The sequence below is a fragment of the Canis lupus genome, chromosome 1, assembly GCF_048164855.1.
Source record: "Canis lupus baileyi chromosome 1, mCanLup2.hap1, whole genome shotgun sequence".
Lineage (NCBI taxonomy): Eukaryota > Metazoa > Chordata > Mammalia > Carnivora > Canidae > Canis > Canis lupus.
The window spans coordinates 21464306-21482671 of NC_132838.1; the positions used below are offsets into that span (position 1 = coordinate 21464306).

At 39.0% G+C, this 18366-nt stretch overlaps 1 protein-coding gene across 5 annotated transcripts in view; it reads right to left on the reverse strand.

Moving 5' to 3' along the window:
• The window catches only part of RAB27B (RAB27B, member RAS oncogene family), a 137176-nt gene that overhangs the window by 19360 nt on the left and 99450 nt on the right, over nt 1–18366 (reverse strand). The window contains exon 1 of one of the 5 annotated variants that reach the window (XM_072822829.1): nt 12354–13245. The exons of the other annotated variants lie outside the window; for them this stretch is intronic. The gene's annotated coding sequence lies outside the window, so the exon portion shown is untranslated. Of the gene's footprint in view, nt 1–12353; nt 13246–18366 lie in introns of those variants that run through there. 5 annotated transcript variants of the gene reach the window in all.

Sequence of the window (18366 nt, forward strand, 5' to 3'; positions counted from 1 at the left end):
CACTGAGGGGCCTCTCATGGTGAATGTTCGCTGACAATGAACGTTCTCTCTCTTATTGTTGTTACTTCTGTTCAGGGTCTATACAAAGTACAATCATTGCTCAGGAAGAAATGCTTAGCTTCTATCAACAACCAGCCTTCCTTAATAAAAGGATGCAGATATCCCAAGTATTGACATGAAATTCTTCTTGGAAAATGTGTTCATTGATTGCCTACATAGCAGCGACTAGTTCTAAGTTCAGATGGTTCTAAATATCTTACCAGACTTGATAGTTGAAGAAGTTGCCGTTCCTAGTCTTTGAGCCAAATGCATTGCTAGAGGAGTTTGCTGTCAAAGCAATATCATTTCCCCCCATTTGGGCATATCAGAGCCACCATCACTCAACTTTCTTCTCTCTTTCCTTCCCAAACTTGCTCATGTGCAACTCCTCTGAAGGGTGATAAAGTCTGTCATTTCACTAATAGAATTAGATGAAACTGTTAATTCTCTTGGGAAAGAAGAATTAAATTTGTTCTGAAATACAAGTGACCAAAGCTGAATTCTTCCCTGAGCACAAGTCTTGATCAAGGGGGATAAAATTAAAATTAAAAGCTACTGGCTAAAAAAAAATAAAAATAAAAAAAATAAAATAAAGTAAAATAAAGCTACTGGCTGCCTAAATACAAGATAAAAGCTGGAGGATACTGCGGCGCCCAGGCCTGGAAAAATTAAAATGATAGAGTCAAGAAGGTAGATCAGTATGCTTTAAATTTTTTTTAAAGATTTTATTTATTTATTTATTTATTCATTCATGAGAGACACACAGAGAGACACAAGCAGAGGGAGAAGCAAGAAGAGGGAGCCCGACAGATTCGATCCCAGGATTCCAGGATCACGCCCTGAGCTGAAGGCAGGCACTAAACCACTGAGCCACCCAGGTGTCCCCATATACTTTAAACTTTTGCTTAAAGTTAACTATGTCTTTTTCAAATTTTTTGTGTGTGTGTGTGACAGAGTTAAGAAAAAGCTAAGTCCGAGCAAATCTAGTTAAATATCTTCTCTATTTGGTATCAGGTCCAACCATGAACATTTTTAAAATGTGATTTATAACATAGTTTCCGATAAGGCATGCGTACACTTAAAACTTAAAGACGCAAGAAAATATAACATAGTTTTACAAGACAGGAAACATGAGTAACTGGCAGATGAGTCAAATAGTTGTGCTTTTAGTGCAAACAAAACAGTGATCTTCGTGGGCTGCAATGGTCTGAGAAGACTCTGTAGAGGAAGATGAACTTGCATTTAATCTTTATAACAAAGGGAAGAATTAAATGGGAGGAAAGAAGATACAGGACCACTGTATGGGATGACCTCCCACTCATAGAATGAGGCTACCACCACTTGCAAGGTACATGACCTACCAGGTATTTTTGATCAGCAATTTGTTCTCTGTTATTCTTACATAAACTTGCCCTGGGCAATACTGGACTTGCCTCCTGCTCAGGCTCTAATCCAGAGTGAACAATTGGCAGCCGTGGATCATATTTAATGTGGCCCACACTGGCTCTTTTCTCTAAGTGGAGGGTTGTGGCTACTTTGTGGCATTGGACAAAAATTCCACCCAAAATGAATGCAAAGGCTGGCACTATAGAAAACCTTTATTAGTGTCTCTAGTAGACTCCTTAAAGCAATTGACAAAATAGACTCAGCATGAGATCGTTTGCCTCTTAAATTTCTTTTGAAAATGAATTTTCTCATTTTTATATCACTATTCATACACAGTTATCTAATGCGGTTCCTCTCTTATTACCATGTGATTTTCTGAGTCCTAAAATCATATGACCTCAATATTCTATCCTTGGCCCAGCAAATATGACACCACAAAGAAAAATAAAAGCCTTGGCAAAGTTTCCTTTACCAAGAACGGAGCTAAAAAAAAAATGATCTGGGAAGGATCAAAAAGCTGACAAGTTTAGCAGTATTTATTCTTGCACAATGATTGATGGTCTTGTCAGTTCTTCGTTCTATGGATCTAAAAGTAAAGAAAAAGCCAGAAGAGTGCTGTACTTTAGGAAAGATGTCTGACTCTCTACCAGTATCACTGTGTCACCAGCTATACCTTAAGAGCCACGACGTCTTTTAGACACAGAAACTGAGGCATCATCGTCAGAGCCCTTCATGGGAAGGTAAGGGGCTGGGAAGAGTAGGAAAAAGTATTCAAAACTCTTGGGAGGCTCTGCTTAATGCAGAATCTCAAAGATAGAAGGAAATCTAAGTTACCCTGTGGCGCAGTCCTCAGTTTCCAGATAGGAAGTCACGTGCACAGAAATTATGCCATTGGTGGGATGACAGCTTTTAACAAAAAAATCCAAGACTGCTGTTTGTTATAATTTGAAATGAAAAGTGAGTTAGATGGGTTGAAAGTAGAAACATTTTCCTTCTACAGGGAAAGGAATTTTCTCTGGTTTTTCACAGGAACATGATTTTCATAGTTAGACTCTCTCAAATGAGGCTGCCCACAGTTCCTTTCTCTCTTTTCCCCACTGCTGTGCCTCCTTCTTGTTCAACATAAATTCTATTTGCTCAGAAACGGAATGTCCTTTGTCCACTGCTGGATCCACAGAGTCCAGTACAACGGTCGGCTTATATTAGGGGCTCAGCACATATATGTTGAGTGTCAGAGCCACGCAAATGTCATAATTAATGAAATTAATCTTTGAGCATTTGGTGGAAATGGTATCCTTCCAAGTTCAGGACTTCTCTCCTTCCTTTCTCAGTTGTGGAGTGAATATTTAGATTAAATGATCTTTGTAGGACATTCTGGGTTTGGCTTCCTGAGCTCATTTTTCTATTTCTATAAAAACCTTCTCGAAATAGGATATTTATAGCTTCAGAGAAGCAGTTTCAAAGAAACTAGGAACAGAGAAAGCACAGAGGGAACGTAATTTTTGGAAGTGAGAGCTGTATTGGCAGAGAGCATATAAACTTGTCAGTTGAATAGGTCAGGGCTCAGAACTGGGCTTCTACATGAAAGCACCCATTCACCCATCTAACTCATACTCACTGACACCTCGTAATTTGTATGATATTTTGTATGACACTGAGGATATGCTGTTTTCTCCCGAGGGGAGGAGCTTAAACACTACAGACATGTATGGACGACCACGATACAGGCGACTTACTCATGCAAACTTACAATGTTCTGTGCAAGTTCTTCAAGTAACAATCTTCAAAATGCCATGATAAGTTATGACCCTGTGACTTGAACTTATTAATTGGTAAAAACCAAGTTAATATTCCTTTTTTAAAAGATTTTTATTCACTTATTTATTTGAGAAAGGGGGACACACATGGAGAGAAAGAGCATGGAGGGGCAGAGGGACAAGCAGACTCCCCGCTGGTTAGGAAGCCCAGAACAGGGCTCAACCCCAGGACCCTGAGATCATGACCACCCTGAGATCATGACCTGAGCCGAAGTGAGACACTTAACTGACTGAGCCACCCAAGGGTCCCAAAAGCAACCTAATATGTGTAAGGCACTTCGGAAGCTTAAAATAGTAGACAAACTATCAGTGATATTACCTTGTAGGTGCTTTAAATAAAATAAAGCTATCGAGCATAAAGTGGATTGATGCTTAATATTTCCTCATGTATCTTTATTCAACTGGTTTGTATTGGGCTCCAGTAGGTACATCTTGAAATCTGGAATTCTCATGGCAAGATGTCATTGAGTGATAGCTTGAGGGTGGTTCTTATTGACTGATCTTGGAACCACATTCATGGCTTAGGGGTTAGAGTTAAATTATGGCTGGAACTGGGGGCATCTGGGTGGCACAGTGGGTTAAGTGTCTGACTCTTAATTTCAGCTCAGGTCACAATCCCAGGGTCATGACATTGGGTGCTATGTGGGGCTTCACACTCAGCAGGGAGTCTGCTTGAGATTCTCTTTCTCCCTCTCTGTCTTCCCCTCCCCCCTAGAGTCTCTCTTTCAAATAAATAATAAATCTTTTAAAAAAATAAATTATAGATGGTACTTAAAGGACCTATAGTCTGTGCATCAGAAGGACAGAAGGCATTTTATGAAGGAAGGGAAGATGGGAGTAATTTAAAAAAAATTGTATTTGATAGCATTTGGTTCTGTTGGGAAGATTTTCATTTTGATTCTTCTTAAAGACTATTTATAATTAATGGACATGAGTGTGTATGAAAAATTCAAACCTAATTGTAAGTATAAATCAATATCAACTTAATCAAACAACCTTGACTTCAGCTAACAATGGTCAATGTGTCTATTGCAGCAATCAAATCTATTTTAAAAGATAAAAAGTGTCTGTTTTGTTTCATTCTATGATCAAGGGATCTACTACAACAGAGATAAACCAAGAAATTATTGAACTCTAAAGTTTAGCTTACTTGCCCTGAAAATAAGGGGTAAAAACTCTAGCACAAGTCAACTTTAAACTGATTTATCTCCAGTGATATAAATTCTTTAAATTATTCTCACATATTAAACTCACCTCTAAGCCAATGAATAATTTTGTCTAAATATTTTTTTCTTAAAAGTAACATTTTTCTTTTCCATGGGCTTAGTTTCGTGGTAACTTTTGAAACTATGTGAGGGTTTTTCCCCTTTTTTTCTTTACTTTTTATTACAAAAAATCTCAAACTTATATAAGATTTGAGGGAATACTAGTATACTCTCATATATCAATCAGCCAGCTTCTAAATTATCAATACTCCCAGGTCTATACCCCAGAGAAATGCAAACATATAGCCACACAAAATCTTGTACACAAATGCTCATAATAGTCCCCAAAAGGAAACAATCCAAATGTCCATTAATGGATGAGTGTATAGACCAAATGTGGTGTGGCCACACGATGGAATATTATTCAGTCATGAAAAGGATAAAGTATGGACACATGCTACACCGTGGATGAACCTTGACAACACACTAAGTGGAAGAGGCCAGATATAAAAGGTCACAGATTTTATGATTCAATACATATGTAATATACAGAAACGCAAACTCAAGGAGACAGAATATAAATTAGTGCTTGCCAGAGGACGCAGGGAGGAGGAGGGATGGGAAGTGACTGCTAACGAGGAAGAGGCTTTTGGGAGAGATGATGACAATGTTCTGGATTTAGATACTAACGGGGGCACATCTTTGTGAATGTACTATATGGCGCTGAATTGTATACTCCAAAAGGGTAAATTTTATAATATATGAATTACATTCAGTGGAGCTACCGGAAAAGCCCAACAAAGTAAGAATATCATATCTTATTTTTAAAATATTATTTTTAGCTGAGCTCCCCTAGCTGGGCGTTAATTAATACCTGTTTACAGTGAAGTCACTTACGAGTAAGAATCATGTGTATTCAGATAATAATATCCTCCTGAACCCTAGTGCAAAGGACCTATAGAATATACTCTATGAACCTAATTTTCAGTAATTTCTTTTTTTATAAAAATATCCCTTATGGGGCACCTGCGTGGCTCAGTCAGTTAAGTGTCTGACTCTTGACTTTGGCTCAGGTCATGATCTCAGGGTCTGAGATCGAGCCCCACTTCAGGCTCCAGGCTCAGTGCATGGGGTATGCTTGAGATTCTCTCCCTCTGGTGTGCAACCTCCACCCTGCTGCCCACTGCCGCATTCTCTCTCTCTCAAATAAATCTTCTTAAAAAATTCCTCAATTGACTGGGTCCTGATAAGCAAGTGGGCTCACAAATCAGGAGTAATTAAAAATCACTGAGAAATAGCAGGGCGGACTGGTGGTCAGGAGTCTGTGAACAGCCCAGGAACAGAGCTTGGGTGTGGATATCGTCCCAATGATACAGGTTCCAATGCTGCTGATGATCAGCCTTCCCTGAGGAGTTTACAAGCACAAACTCTAAGATGTCTCCAGAATTCTTAGAGAATCAGAATCTCCGTAGGCAGGTCCTGGGACTTCGAGTTTACATATTCCACTAAAGTACAACAGTACAACAGCCAGATTTGGGAATTGCTTTTCTTCCTCTTTTTTCACCTTGAGGCATATACAGGAAACTGTTCCAGATGGTTGAGACTCTTAAGCCACTTCAGCAACTCATTTTGAGTAGAAAAAAAACCCCCATTGGTCAAGAAAAGTCAGTTTATCTGATTTGATCTTGTTACAGTTGAGAGCAATTTCCCCTTGCTGATTGCCATCAGCCAAGCTTGGCACATGGCTACTGGAGTCCTCCTTCTGCCCGTACCCGCTACTACAAAGCCCTTGACGTGCTTTCCCAGCTATGTATCATTTTGTTACTTCACATATTTTAAACCTTGTTTCCCTGAAAGTTAGGATTAGTACTCAAAATATTTTTACCACTGGAACCACATACATTACATGAACTGAAGACTTTGCATAAATGTTTAAGTAAATTAAGCTTTAAGAATTTTTTGAAAGATTTATTATTTGACTTGAAAAGGTCTTATGCTTATCTTCCTAAGTGAATCATATGAATCATATGATTTATCTTTCATTAGTGAGCTTACTTTTAAAAAAAATGCCTTTTTAGGTCCTTTCATCCAGGACTTTAACAAGGGAGCAAGAAAAATAAATGTAAATTCCTTGAAATTCAGCAAAGCCTTATATGGAAAGACATGTATCTTTTCCAGAACTGAAAAAACCTTTGAGGTGATACAACACATTAGGAAGTATACACATAGAGGTTGACAGCTTCCCTGAAGCCAGTCAGCAAGACCAGAAAATGGGTTTTCCTAACCTAGTGGTTCTCAAACTTGGCTGCTTTTAAAACTTCCTGATGCCCAGACCACACCCTAAGTCACGTAAATCTGACTCCTGACGGTGAGACAAAAGCATTAATATTTCTTTCATGCTCTCCAGATGATTCCAACCTACAGTCAAGTTTGAGAACCACCACACTGCCTTTTAAAGATTTTATTGATTTGAGAGAGAGATAAAGTGCGTGCACATGGACATGGTGAACAGGGGATGGAGGTGAGGGGAAGGGGCAGAGGGAGACAGAGTATCTTAAGCAGACTCCCTGCCCAACTCGATCTCACAACCCTGAGATCACAACCTGAGCCGAAACCCAGCCAGAGGCTTAACCGACTGTGCCACCCAGGCGTCCCAAGAACCACCACACTACCTTTTAGCAGAGAGACTCCTCACTGCCAGTGAATGATTTCTAATTTCAATAGTGCAAGTAACTCCGAGTTTCCTACTATAGCTAAGAGGAGAGCAGAGTGGATCATATTCATGAAAACATATTGTTTCCTAAGGCAGTGGCTGGTTGAAAGAGGATTCATTTTCCCACCATAGGTCCCAGCCTCAGTGGGCCCACTGGCACCGGCCACAGGAGCTGCTTTCCCTCATCATGACAGGGCATGCGACCTCTGTGATGGCAGTCAATCCATCTTTTTCAATAGAGTTATGTGACATATGGAAGACATTGAGTGTATATATGTAAATGGAAGCTTCAATTCTTAACGTCTCCACATAGAAGACAGATATGACTTTAAGCTAAAGAGATGAGCATTTAATAAGATGTTTTCCTAAGTTTTCAGACATTGGCCTAATAATCTTGCAAAATTGTGATTATTTTCCAGCTGGCTGCTGCGTTGAGGAAGTCTTGCCAAACTTCTAGTGCTTTGCTTCATTGTGTGAGAAAGGGCATACTAATCAAAATATCTGCCCACAAATTCTGCATTTCTCAAATGTGAGGGAGCCTAGTTAGATAGTGTCTATGGGTTCACGTATCTATGAAAAAAAAAGATGAGTTCCATATTAGTACAGTTTTCTCACTTAAAGCTAATTCTAGGTAACTCATAGAGCCATATAATTCCAAATATAAAAAAGATGAAAAAAAAATCCATGACCTCTTTAGGAAAAGAATGTTGGCTGGTTGTTGTTTTAGCTGATCTTTAACAGGAAGCATTTTATGAGCTTAATTAATGCTGAAAAAGAAAGACTGTATGTATCTGAATGGAATTAGTCCAAAGAAAGTACTTATCTCAAGGGCTCTTTCTATATTATGTAGATGTTCATGTTAATTGAAATTTCTAGATTAGAATTTTATTTCTGTAATACGTACAAGGCTGAGTAGAAAATATAGAGTGCTCTTACAAGTGGTTCTTAACCCTTATGTGATTGGAGAGAAAATAAATACATGTTAAGTCTCTTTATCTGATAAGTTATTTGACATGGACTCTATACCAGAAAATCTATGGCTCTAATTCTAAGCGGTATTCAGAGGAGAGTGAAAAACTCATAAAGCCCCCAAACCAAATAATCCAGTTAAAAAATAGTAGAAGGGATGAATAGACATTTTTTTCCAAAGAAGACATCCAGATGGCTAACAGACACATGAAAAGATGCTCAACATCACTCATCACCAGGGAAACACGAATCAAACCTACAATGAGATGCCACCTCACACCTGTCGGAATGGCTAAAATCAACAGCAGAGGAAACAACAGGTATTGGTGAGGATGCAGAGAAAGGGGACCCTCTTATACTGTTGGTGGGAATGCAAATTGGTGCAGCTACTCAGGAAAACAGTACGCAGTTTCCTCAAAAAGTTAAAAATAGGACCACCCTACGATCCACCCATTGCACTAGTTGTATTTACTCACAAGATACAAAAATACTGACTCAATGGGATACATGCCCCCCTATGTTTACAGCAGCCCTGGATTTTCAGCCATTTTGCCACTATGTGGCCAAGGGCACATCACTTAATTCTTACAGTCTTTACCTGCAGTTGTAAGTATGTAAAGTACCTGGCTCAATGCATTCGATCATTATGTATTCCCCCTTCCACTCTTAACTTGCCAAGAAATAGAGAACCATTAAAAAAAAAAAAAAAAAAAAAAAAAACTCCAACCATTTTGACCAATGACACAACATAACAAAACCACAAAACAATTCCTGCAGGTTCCTTTGTAACTTAAAATGAAGTCACCAAATTTCCCAGAACAAAGGTGGTGTAGAAATCCCAATAAATGGGCATAGCTAAATTTTAAAAAGCTGGTTTTCCTTTTACTTGACAAAGCACTAGATTAATTCAACTACTTTATCCCCTGCTGGAGCTCTGATTAAAAATACAGTATGTCAACAATGCCTAATTACCGCTTTAATAAGCCTATTGTTTACTTCTTGGCAGTAACCTAATCAACTGACCATGTCTTAAACTCACCTAGTATTTTCCAATATAAAACATTTATAATTTTGTTTTTGATGACTTTGACCTCCAGCTGTTACTGGTGAGAAAAGAAAAGTCACGATTAGCACAAAGATATTTACAGCTATGTACTCCCATCCCTGCTGTTTGGTGCTTTTTCAAATCAGAACAGAGCAGAAGGCAGCTTGGTGCCTTGCTCAGAGCCCTAGCTGGCCAGCGTAGTTCTCCATTCCGTAACATCCTTTAACTTGAGAGCTGGTGAACATTTTTTGGTTAATAACAATCTTGGCCTGAGAAAAGTCATGAAATATTCAACGATGCGAGTGGTTTCCTAAAATTATACTTTATAGAAAGGTTGCTACTCATAATTTTGCATTGTGCTTTTGTCCAATTTTTTTTTTCACTGAGAAAGGGACTTTCATGTGGGAACATATCCCCTTGACTGTTTATATCCATAGTGACTGTTCTCACCGAAAAAGAATCGTGACCTCAATAAAGAAATGCCAGAGTTGGAGTTTTTATAAACTAAGATTTGTTACAAGACAGTTCTTATAAAATTAGCTTTGCCTCTATTTTCCAGATTGGTTCTAAGATGAGAGGAAACTCTGCGGTATGCTGCAGGAACACAGATTGGGTTATGGTGATCTCTCATCTCTGCAAAATCACCATCCTGAAGTCCCTTCCTGCCCAAGGAAAAACGTGATCACATTTTCCATTAAAGATTTACATTTTACTTTCTGGTATTTTTTTTTAACAAAAGGACAAGTATCATAATTTACCACTTTAAATCAAAATCCTGAAAGGAAAAGGTAAAGATTTTAGTGAGAAAAATAATCACAGTAAGCTATCTGTCACAAAGAATAGCATTTGTTATATCCGACACTTTCCAGTTTACGGAAAGTCTGTGTCTCAAATTTTGGGGAATCAATTCATTTCCCCTATATCAAAGAATGTTCTTCCTATATCATTTCCACTGTTTTGAAAAGGAAAATCCAAATATCTTCCTTAACTGTCTTATTTCCTAAGGTTCCAGTAACAAGCGAAGGGTTTCTTTTAAGAAGTTATATTATTATAGCTAGAAGTAAAGGTTTTCATGCTGAAATCTGAGCCCATTTGGATGGATATTATTACAATAAGAGGGAAAAATATGGAAGCTTAATGCTTGTGTATTACATTTCGGAAATAAAACTTCTAGTTGCATTTAATAGCAAAACAGGAAAGTTTCAGATTTGTTCCATCTATATATTTCTGTTGAGCACAGAAAGGTGAATATACCATTGTATATGACTGTTGAAGGATTTATATTTCAGAATAAAGCTGGCTCTGCTCCCTTTGATAATGTGACTCAGCAGCTAATCTCGCTCCTATTTGCACAATGACAAATGCAGGCTAATGCCCCTCCCCCACCCCCACCCCGTTGTCTCTCCCCTAGTTAAGCCCAGGTGGAACTATAATATTATTCACCTTACAATCCTTTAACATCATGTGAAAGAGAAGACATATCCTAAGACCTAAAACAAAAACCAGTTTTATAAATCCAGCTATAGGTAAGGTTGCATATTGAATAATCACAAATATTAGCAAGTGATACACTATATCTCGTGGCAGATGGATTTGCATTGTCTTAGGCAAAACAAGCAAGTAGGATATAAAATTTGAGGAAGGAGTATGGGAATGCAAGCTGGAACATTCTTCTCCAGCACAACACTGGGTTACATCAGTTATTGATTATAAAGGATCAGCAGGGTCATGATGAGCACCTATGCATGCGTGCCACACGCACACACTTGTACACACACAGGCACAGGCTCATCAAGCATGAAAAGATCATGAAGCTTGTGCACACCACTCCCTAAAAGCCAGCTTTCTATTTAATCTGATCTTGCCAGAAGATAAGTCTGCTTGAATTGTTCATGGAGTAAGCCAGAAATATGTACAATTTACAATACAAATTCTATAAGACGCACAATTTGAATTGTTTTCTATGCCTATACTTCCAAGTAGAAGAGTGAGACCATCTTTGTTGTTGTTGTTGTTGAGGATTTGGTGCAGTCTATCCAACATGCAGAAGCTACTCTGCCTATAAAGAGTATGCTGGGTGCTTTTGAAATGATTCCTAGGTCTCCTCACCCGGAACTTAGGTGGTACTAGTTTCCTGGATGGGCAGGAAAAGACAGAGGAGGGTGTTCTTTGTCTAAGGGGTGAGTGCAACATTAAGGCACCGCCCAGTAGCAGCCCTGTTGAATCAACCCTGACAGATTGCCCAGGTGGAGACCTCATGAGCATGGGCATGAAATGTCACCTAGGGAGCTTCAAAGGAAAGCTCACAAAGCTGCCTGGGGACCTGACACTGTCCATGGCTACTCCGATTCCTGCCTTTGATAAAAATTAGTACAGCAAACACATTTACCGAACCTCTTTCTGTATATAGAACACTAACCCCAGGAGAGAGGAGGAAATGAAGAAGGAAAATGGAAATAACTGTGAGACGACTCAGAAACACTTAAAAAGCAACAATGATAAGGCATCAGGTAAGAAACTGAGGAAAGAGGATGGGTTTTATAGTCAAAATTAGACTTCACAATATGCTTGTCTCCCAGCTCCATTTATAAAGCAAGAATACTAATCTCCCCCAGATTCGCTCATTTGCTCACCCAACAAATATTTATTGGGCACGTGTCGTGTGTTGGGCACACACAGTTTTGTGCAGGGATGATGTGCTGCATAAGGCCTCCACTACGTTACCGCGCCAGCTGCGACAACTCCAGCAACTGCTTGTTCCCGCCACAGGCCACTGCCACTCCGATCTGCTCACAGTGGCCCCTTTCACTCTCAGAAGAGTCACATTTGAACAAACCGTGTGGTCACTGCAGCCAGGAAGAGCAGTTAACTGGTCTTCGTGCCTCTGGCTCTGTCTTTTCCCCCAGCCTTCTCCACGTAGCCAGTAGACTGTCCCTCAAAATTATAGTCAGGCAACATCGCTGTCCTGCCTCATATTTTCCAATGGCATTCAACAAAATGAAAATAAAGCCGGAGTCCTTTGTCCTGTCTTACAAAGCTCTGTATGACCCGGCTGACTCTTCCTGCTAATGTTCCATTCCTTTAAGGAGCCACGTCTCATCCTGTTGGAACCTCTGCATGGGCCGCTCCCTCTGCCTACATTCCCTTCTCCTCCCCTGTCTCACAAAGGGCCTTCTTACCATCATTCACTTTTCAATTTAAATGCTTCTTCTTCAGAGGGATCTCACAGGGCCCTCAAATCTGAGGAAGGCTCCATTCACTTTCTAAGGCATCCCTCTAGGTTCCATGTGGCCCTTCTTCCCAGGTCCTGTCTGCCTTCGTTTGTTATCACTTGCTTTCCCATCTAGTTGCAAGCTCTGAGTGGGGGGAGTCTGCGCATGCTTTGTTCACTTTGGAGCCTCGCTAAAAATAGGTGTTCTGCAAATATTTGCTGGAGACACCAATATAGGCTCTGTTGGATTTAATTGGTGTGGTCTGTAATGCAGACAGCTGGTCTTGGAGAACTTCCGGTTGTGCACTAAAAACCCTGAACTCTCTGCATAAATAACAGTGTCTTTACCAGCAAAGTTACCTTACATGTTGAATCGAAGAAGAAACTAATCTAAAACTCACGAGTATAAAGCTATAAAATTAAAGAATTCTGGTGGTTGAGTGTATGGTTTCTGACTCTACCAGCAGCTGTTTCTAAGACAGTAACGTCCTTAATATCTACCTCTGTTTCTTTGGTTTTCAGAGCCATGTCCGGCTAAAATACAGAAGATTTTGATGAGATGCTAGAAAGGGTTTTATGTAAGTGCTTCAGGGTAAGATTATTGAAGAGGAAACCTCCTTTGGGGTTCTGGACCATTTCCAGTGTGTGTGTGTGTGTGTGTGTGTGTGTGTGTGTACGCACACGTGCTCATGCAGGCTTCCCTACACCAACAAGCAATTCTCTGACACCAGTAAGGTGTCTGAGAATTCAGCTCGATTCTGACATTACACCTGGATTCCACGGGTAAAGAACTCAGTCCCACAAGACGGCCCTCTACTTCAGACATCAACCGAAAGTCTAGGTTGTTATCTGTGCTTCTAACTGACCGGCTACAAATTAGAGATTCTGGAGACGTCCCTCTAGTAAAGATGCCAATTGTAAGTCAGAAGCTACCTGTACTTCTGACCCACTGGCTTGTAAACCAGAGGTTCCCACAACCCCTCCTTAACTTCTATTAATTTGTTCACAGAACTCAGGAAACCTGTTTACTCCCCAGATTACTGATATATTACAAAGATAATTAAAAGTTACAAATCAACAGTCAGATGAAGAGATACAGAGGGCAAGGTAGCAAACAAAGGAGCTTTTGTCCTCATGAAGTTTGGGGCCCGGCATGGTCACATGTGGACATCTTTGGTTCCCTAACCCAGAAATTCTCTGAACCCCCTTCATTTTTTTTTTTAATATGGAGGCTTCATTATTTAGGCAGATTGATTGACTCATTGGCTATTGGTGATTGACTCAACCTCCAGTTCCTCTCCCCTACCCTGCAATCAGCAGGTGGGAAGGAAGATCCCAACCCCCTATTCCTGATTGGTTCCCTCATCCCATGGCCTTTTTCCAAAAGTCATCTCATTAACATAAACCTGGTTGAAATGGAAAGGAATTTGTTATGAATACCAAGACACCATGTCACCTCGATGGCTCTGAAACTCAGGAAATGAGAAGTGAAAAAACAAAAACAAAACAAAAAAAAAAAAAAGGAAATGAGAAGTGGAGACCAAAAATTATGGCAAAAGATGCTCTGCTACTCTTATCGCTCAGGAAATTCCAAGGGTTTTGGAAGCTATGAGGCAGGAACTGCAGATATAGACCAAATCTATTTGAGAAATATGTTTTGGTCTTCTGAATGATCAAATATATATACATATTTCTTATAAATCACAATATCACAAAATCTCACAAAAGAAAATCATGAGCTCGGGGATGCCTGGGTGGCTTAGCAGTTGAGTGTCTGCCTTTGGCTCAGGGCATGATCTCCTAGTCCTGCGATCGAGTCCCAGTATTGGGCTCCTTGCATGGAGCCTGCTTCTCCCTCTGCCTCTCTCTCTGTCTCTCTCTGTGTGTTATTTATAAGTAAATAAAAAAAGAAAAAAGAAAAAGAAAAAGAAAATCATAGGCTCAAATCCTCATTCCTACAAACTCATATGTAAAGTTCTTAATGAAGCAACACAATATCTTAGATCTGTATTTGATAATATAAAATAAAAATAATCTGTACTTCAAGAGAAAGCAAGAATCATATTTTAAATATATAAACATGGCTAGTGTTGTAAGAAAATCCAAGAAAACATTATCATTGTGGAATGCAAACAACTCACATTATATGCAACCTGAAGGAAGAAGTTTGCTACTGAGTTGTGACTGTTTTCACTTTGGACTTGATTCTTGGACACAGGATACATTAATAGCTCAGCAAGGAACTACGCTCTTAAGGCAGGTCTGCCTATGTTGAATTTTCAGAATCTATATAATAAAGATTTTACAAAGGATTACAATTTTTTTTTACTTAATTTACCTGCTTTATTTCAGCCTCTTCATATTTTTAAAATAAAGGTTATGGTTGATCTTCTCTTGTGTGATACAAAGGCAAACTGCCAGAAAACCTCTTGTGTTTTCTCATACGTATTTTTTGGTAGCTGTCCTCAAACAGTGGCATCTGTAGCTGGTGTTTTAGAGGGGTGCTGAAACCACCTCTGACCCCAGCATCTGCCCAGCCACCAAGCCTAAAGCCCTCATGAAATCCTTATGAAACAGATACTCCTGAGGATCTAGTGGAAGGATATTAAGTGTATTAGAACAAGAAGTCACCAAGGAGGTGATATATTAACTAGTTCACTCATTAGTGTTGATTAGGTTGACTCATTAAACTCTCTACCTCCCTAAAGTAGTCACCTAAACTACATCTTCCAAGGCAAATTTGATTAACGGAGTACCTGGTAAAAAGAGACACACATATTTCGTTGAATGAATAATGAAAAAGAGGCAAAGGTTGATGAAGGCATATCTGTATGAATGCAATTCCTGAATGGGAAAAAAGAAAAGAAATTTACTAAAATAAAGTCAATGGGCTGATGTTGGGGCATTAAAGAAAGATGGGGGGGGGCATATAGAATCAAGCCCCTCTCTCCCCTCCCTCACAATTTTGTTCCCAGGTGGCCCTAAAAATGTCAAACCCATTCTAAATCTCTGTATTCTAATTGGTTGAGCTCCTCAGATTCTAAAAGCCATTGTAAATAATTAACTTAAGAAAAACACTCTGCCCTTTATCAGTGGCATTTCATTGAATCCGTAATAATCCGTACTTTTGCTAATACATTAAGTCCACAGCTATGTGTTGAAAAAAGACACAATAAGATGGCGAGGAGTAAAGGGGAAATTCCAAATTTGTTAAACCACAATTTACACTGACATATTTGTATTACTGGATTCCAGGATGGTTTTGTGGTCTGTCTCTACATCTTGCACTTCATCAAACACATCCACAAAGGATGAGAAAGAAAGTATTTGGTATGCGCAGGAGTAAGATACCCACCCCTCATTTTCCTTGGGTTCCTTCATTTAGTTCTGCACCAAGATATGGGTAGGATATACACACAATCTGAGCAGAATGATAAAGCACCTTAACAAAAAAACACTGCTTCCTTTCCCAAGTCACAGCTCATAATTATGTCCAGTTGACTCTTGTCATAAGCTCTCACGCTCAGGTGACTCAAGGCAGGTGAACCAACAAAGACAAAAATCCAGAACTCCCTTGCAAAGGATTGATAGAGATGAAAGAAACTTGAACTCCAAGGAATTTTACCTGTTTGGTTTCTCTCAGCTGGTTCTCTCTAGAGGGCATTTTAACTGAGATAGTCGTCTGCTGAGAAACAGAAACAGCCGATCTGAATTGTTTTCCAAATTAAAAATAGGAGTTTCTGAATAGTGTTAAGAAAAGTGGAATCTCAGAATGAGGTCAAATCAGGATGTGACCCCCAACAAGACTTTGGGGTCAGACATGACTCTAATTCCTGTTCCTCTAATTACTAGCTATATGGCATGAACAATTATTAAACCTGGCTCTCAGATCCCTCCTGTGTAACTGGGGGTCATACAATATTTGTAAAGCACCTGGTTTGTCACTTAGCCAACGAGGAGACACTGAGTAGGTGAAAACGATCTTGGTATAAAACACTATTGGCAACAATTTCTTTGTAATCTTTGCATTTCTTTGTAATTAGTGTGGCAATTGCAAACACTTATTAATAACATTTCTCATTTTGTGACTGCAATAAAGGCCTCTCGCTCAGTTATAGACAATCACTGGGGGGAGAAAAAGGTACTGTTGCCCAACTACAACCCTGAATGATTCTGATGGAACTGGTCTGGAGTGTGTGATTTGGGGACAGGGAATTCTCAAATCAGCTCTCATGATTCTAATGTGAAAAAAAAACAAAAACAAATCAAAAGCAGACAAATAAGATGCTAAACAGTGTGACTAGCAATTTAGGGATGCCAGAGTTAGCAAACAAAATTCAGGATGCTCAAAATTCAGGAAGTTTGGATCAAAAGACCAATTAATTTTTTAGTGTAAGCGTGTCACAAATACTGCATATTTAACTGGATGTCATGTGTTTTCTTCATTTGGCAACCCTAACCGGTATGATAACTTTTGTGTAAAAAAGGGAGAAAGAAGAATATGGGTATCCAACTGTTTAATTATGTATGTATAAAATGGATTTTAAAGATGTGCTTCTGGGAGGGGAACGAGATAGGAGGAAAGGGAGGGTGGTTTTCACTGTACTTTTTTGTGCCTTTTAAGCTTTGAACCACATGAAAGCATTCCATATTTTTAAAACAAATAGCATTATAAAAATTGAAAATAAATAATTTATAATGAGAGTGAAGAATCAATAGAGGACATAACTAATACATATAATACCTAGAAAGCAAAACTGGTAGGAATCTGTCAAAACATCTTACTCTATTATATTCTGGTTTTTCAGCATAGACCTAAGTAGAATTAATATTAACAATCACTTGTTGAGTTGCCAGATTATAATTGGAATTAATATCAGCAGCCTCCTGTTGAGTTGCTATTACGCAAAGCACTTTATACACTTTAATTTAATCCTCACAATAACCCTTGGGGGTTTTGCAAACAAAAAGGCTGAAACTCAGAAAGATTAATTAACTTGCCCAAATCACACAACTAATGATTGGCAGGCCTGGGGTTTAAATCTGGGTCAGTCCAAATCCACAGCTTGTTGCTTTTAAATACAAGACAATACTCTACTGTCTTCAGCACGTTGATTCCCAAAGTCAGGAAATTTGTATTTGGGCATGAAAATCAATGCAAAAAGGCAGAGCAATGAATGCACATTTTCATTTTATGCCAGCATCAGTCACCGAGCTATGAAACGTGACACCCCGGTAAGTATTTTCTTGGTAAGTAAATATGCAAGCGCACCTCACTTTATGCAACGTTTGTGTTCCAAGACAGTTGTTTCTCAATGACATTTATGCAAATGTAATTGTATTCGTATTTTAGAGTAAATCTGGGAGTCTGCTTTTTAAACAAAGTGTGTTAAATTCAGAAGATAAATATGACTGAGCTCAATCCCATTGTTTTGGGACAGGGCACAAAATGAGATCATCTAGGAATTTGCTAATTGTCCTTCAGGGTTGAGGGTCTTAATATAAAACATGACTGGTAGTTTATGTGTGCAGAGGATACTTTGCTAAATTACAAAGGATTTAATCAGTTAAATTAAATTTCTAACTTGAGTCTGCCTTTAGCTAATTTATTGTTTAAATAAGCATGAGTAAATATTTGTTATAGAGAAGCAGAGTGTCACTTATCAAACCAGTACTATTTTCATAGCTTACTGAGACAGGAATGTGTTAGAGGACAACTTTGTTACCTCTTGTGAATGGTTTTTAAAAGATTTCTCCAAAATCTATTTTGGTCTACATACCTTAGGCATCCCCCAATGATCTGCCTTATTTAGATGGCAATGTGTGAGGAATGAGAGGAAGGGGTTTATCTGTTGGAACTGATAATCAAAGGCTATTTCAAGCATCTTTAAAATTAGTAATTTTATAAACAGTTGACCAAAAGCTATCATCCCATTAAGAAGAGAGCCGCAGACTCCCTGAATAGTTGCCAGGATTTCTGT